At 41.5% G+C, this 4,168-nt stretch overlaps 1 long non-coding RNA gene across 3 annotated transcripts; it reads right to left on the bottom strand.

Moving 5' to 3' along the window:
• Positions 1 to 857: 857 nt before the first annotated feature.
• LOC143131792 (uncharacterized) lies at positions 858 to 3,399 on the bottom strand. Of its 3 annotated transcripts, none has more exons than XR_012988222.1 (7): positions 2,917 to 3,399; positions 2,267 to 2,364; positions 2,024 to 2,153; positions 1,844 to 1,909; positions 1,347 to 1,436; positions 1,156 to 1,226; positions 858 to 1,029 (listed from the first exon to the last, which is right to left on the bottom strand). It is a non-coding gene; the product is annotated as an uncharacterized LOC143131792 (long non-coding RNA). The 3 variants fall into 3 exon arrangements; XR_012988221.1 differs by having other exon boundaries at positions 3,177 to 3,399; XR_012988223.1 differs by lacking the exon at positions 2,267 to 2,364 and having other exon boundaries at positions 3,177 to 3,399.
• Positions 3,400 to 4,168: the final 769 nt, after the last annotated feature.

The raw sequence follows: 4,168 nt of genomic DNA, 5'->3' as shown, positions 1-4,168 counted from the left end.
GTTATGAGTAGAGCTCGCCCTGTGTACGTGTTATCTTGCAGCTTCAAGGCCGACTTTGGTTTCTTCAAAAGGCCTAGGCTAAGGCAGCATGAGACACCCCACACAGCAAAAGGACTCCGCGGCGGATCCGCCGCGGATGTATGACGGCCTCCGGAACGGACCCGCGAAACGGACCCGTATCGGAGTCCAGATGCTCTCAGGAACGGATCCGCTACGAAGGCGGATCGCGGACCCGCCGTGGCTCCGCGCTGCATCCGCCCCGCATCCGCGATTAAAACCTTACCTCCGCGGCGGGTCCGTTTGGGACCCGCAAATTGATACATACATCCGCCGCGGACCCGCAACGGACTCATAAAGGCTCATCTGGCCCGGGTCCGTTTCGGACCCGTTTATCTCATTTTCAAAATTCCTTCTGTTCTTGCTGTAGGATTAAATAGGATAAACTATAGGATAAAAGTAAAACTATCACTAGGCCTAGCCTAGGCTACTACAGCAAGATAGGCCTACGATTAGCATCGCCTCGTATTTTTAACTTAACAATACTGTCAACAATAATACCTAACAGAAAAGGTTTAAGTCAAGACATCAATTTACAAACGTGATCACTACTCAATGGAAATATAAAATGGACATTTATGGAAAGTTACAGGTTATAAGCTATTCTGTTTTTGTTAAGTAGCCTACGTTGCCTAGGCTACTCTACATGAATTTTGAGGTCAAAACCTAATTTAGTGCTTTATCAGCCTAGGTCAGTGCAGACATGAAATATTTTATCTAATAGGCTACAACTTCAATGAAATGCTGTGCTATGCACATCTAAAATATCAGAAAATGAATAACTGGTGAATGACAAGAAGTTCAATAAAAAGATTGTTTAATGCTTATTTCTCCTATTACTCCATTTGTGTGGATGGAGGCGGAACACGTCTCCTCGTTGCCCGATCCACCGCCAGTTGAAACACCTAATTGCGTGCTTGGTGACCTCAGCGTCCGTGGCTGACCGTGTCACCATGTTTTTCCTCACAGCACCTGTAATCAAACAGACAGATATGTTTATGTTTATGGTATGTAGCATCCAAAGCCAAGTATGCTTACACAATACAATATATGAGATAGGTATTAAGGAGATTAAATTTAAAAAGAAACATGACTTACAAAGCTCCTCTGTTCGCTGCACGTTGAGGGCTGGTGTGGGGGTGGAGGGAGTTGAGGAGGGACTGCCATTCCTGGCCCATAGTGAGGTGGGCGGTGTGCGAGAGGGGGAAAAAATTTATTAAATGGTAGTCATCATTGATAATACACATGGGGCCTTTCTATTCACTAATATTTCAGAGATCAGTCCCTACCTTGAGTAACTCTCCGTATGTTAAATGCGGGTGCAGGTGCAGGGAGTTGAGGTGGTGAAGAGTGTTGCGGTCCTGCCTAATGGTGAGGTGCTAAGGGAGAGAAATGGTTGTGATCTGTTAACCATGGTAGGCTGAGAGCTACAGGGCCAAACAATGGCAAACAAAAACAAATCTCTGGTCATACTGGACATGAATGTGTATGTTTCAACATTTTGGTATGCACTATCTATATCAACTCCATGAATGGATTGACATTGAAATCAATGTGTTTCAATACAATCTGATAATAATGAATGAACTTTTCAGGCAATATTGCATGAATGCAGATGTTTTAACTGACAAAATATTTGGCTGAGATTTATGTAATGTATGAAGTATGCAGAAAATCTGAGATGGTAATGCAGATGCAATCTGTTGATTTGAAATAGAGTGACTACTGCTGTGTTAATATAGATGGGGCCACTGTATTCAATTTTATTTCAGAGATCAGTCTTTACCTTAACAGTTTTCTCCAGGTTGAGGGGTAGTGACTCTGCTGCCTGGCACTCGGCAAGATGGTGGAGCTGGAGGAATAGATACAAGGAGAGGGGAATGTCTTTAGCACTAAGAATGTTAACCATATCTCTAATATTAATATTATGATTTAGTTATTTCAATGTTAAGAGATTATTACTTACTTTGCCAGTGCAATTGGCTTAGGTTTGAGGCTTCAACTGATATACCAGGCGAGTTGGAAGGTACCTCAGAGATGCAAAGTCACCATTTACTGGCTATTCTTCACTCTCATCAGAGTCCCCGAAACGATGGCTGTTAAATAACCATATCATTATGGTTATTGCAATCCCAAAATGTCCAAATATACATATAGTACAAGCATCTCTGGTCTATTTTGGAATGCTACGGGAATGTGTTCACATTACATTTTAACAACCCAGAAAGTATCTTCATCAAGCGAACCCAACAGAGGCAATCGTAACGTTAGATGGTAACGTTAGAATCCAGCCGATAAAAGTTGACGCTGCAGAACTAACAAAATAGAAGATGGGGACCAAGTTCCATACAGTTAAGTTAAGCATAATAAATCACAAACAGACGCCAATACCCATTAGTTGTCTGAACCGACTTAAACAGTGATTAAAATGCCGAGGCTTTCATTACGAAGATGGCAGAAGGACACTAAAGTTAAGTTACGTATGAGACCAAACTTGGCAAAATGCAAACGCACAGCTAGCTAGAAGCTAGGGCTAAACCATTATCAGTGAGTCAACATGCTAAAGTTGTAGCTAGGTAGCTTTCATAGCAGACGAGTGCTTCACTGACTTCATTGACTGAAATACCAGTGCCAATGTATCAGCTTAATCAAGGATTGCATCGCAAACGTGATCTCAAACATATATATGTATAATAGACATTAGCAATAACTTATGCAATTGCGCCTAGCAGCATGCTAGCTAGCAGCTGTATGCCGCTAGCATAGTAGCACTATGGACTATGGACAACAGCAACACATTAAAACAGACAAGACCAGACTAACGTTAAATAACAATGTGTGTTTTTTAAATCACACTACCATAACATATTCTGCCGAAATTGCTAACCCATTTTAAATCAAATAGGCTACAGACTCATATGAGCATCACAGCTAACAATAACGTTAACTTAGCCTGTTGCTCAAAATTACAAACGTCTGCACTAACGTTAACGTTAGTCCTAATATCAAACAACGTCATTATAATCAATAAACATGATAAGTAAGTTTTAAGTATAAAACCACAAAGGCCAATGTTTAGCTATTGTGAATGTCGCAATATATTAATAAATATCACTTACTCGAGAGGGTTCAGCGCAACCGTGTCCCAGCAAAGAAAATATCCACTAGTATGACTCTTCTCGGCTCTTGGTGTACAGTCATGTTCAACCGTTACAGTACAGGCGCGTCCGCGCCCGCGGATCCGACATGGGTCCACTCAGGACCCGCTGTTTGACAGTAGAATTTACGGAGCCGCCTGGAGGCGGAGCTGATCCTCTGTGCGGCACCAAAACGAATGCGACAGTCACGCTTAGCAGTGTATGCTATTCGTACCCTGGTGCAATAAGAAGTGAATTCTATTCGTACCCCGGTGCACACAGCAATGTGTCCTATTAGTACCCCGTCTGGTACAAATATCAATGTATGCTATTCGTACCCCGGTGCACACAGCAATGTGTTCTATTAGTACCTCGTCTGGTACAAATATCAATGTATGCTATTCGTACCCCGGTGCACACAGCAATGTGTTCTATTAGTACCTTGTCTGGTACAAATATCAGTGTATGCTATTTGCACCCCTGTGCATTTAATCTGGCATATTGATCACACAATGTAATAATATTTTTATTTTTTTTAAAACAAGCAACATGTTTTTTTGTTGTTACATAACAGAGTGTTAATAGACACTCTGCCTACCAATTTCTTCAAAACTGTTTTTCACCTCATAGCGGCGGATGTCCTTAAAATTGTAAATGTATCACTGCTGTCTGGCACTTTTCCTAAGTCACTGAAAACAGCTGTTGTAAAGCCACTTCTCAAGAAGAATAACCTGGATGCCTCCATGCTAAACAATTACAGGCCCATATCCAATCTACCTTTTATTGGCAAAATTATTGAAAAAGTAGTCTTTAATCAATTAACCACCTTCCTAACATCAAATGGGTATTTTGATTACTTTCAGTCTGGTTTTCGGGCAAATCACAGCACTGAAACAGCTCTCATTAAAGTTTCCAATGACATACGCCTCAACACAGATTCAGGTAAAACATCAGTCCTAGTGCTACTGGATCTT

Source organism: Alosa pseudoharengus, unplaced genomic scaffold, assembly GCF_046254945.1.
Source record: "Alosa pseudoharengus isolate Yale_2024_CS ecotype anadromous, Long Island Sound unplaced genomic scaffold, YU_APseudo_1.1 YU_APseudo_1.1_scf_18, whole genome shotgun sequence".
Taxonomy (NCBI): Eukaryota; Metazoa; Chordata; class Actinopteri; order Clupeiformes; family Clupeidae; genus Alosa; species Alosa pseudoharengus.
The sequence above is the reverse complement of the archived record's forward strand: the minus strand, read 5'-3'. Positions and strand labels throughout refer to the sequence as shown.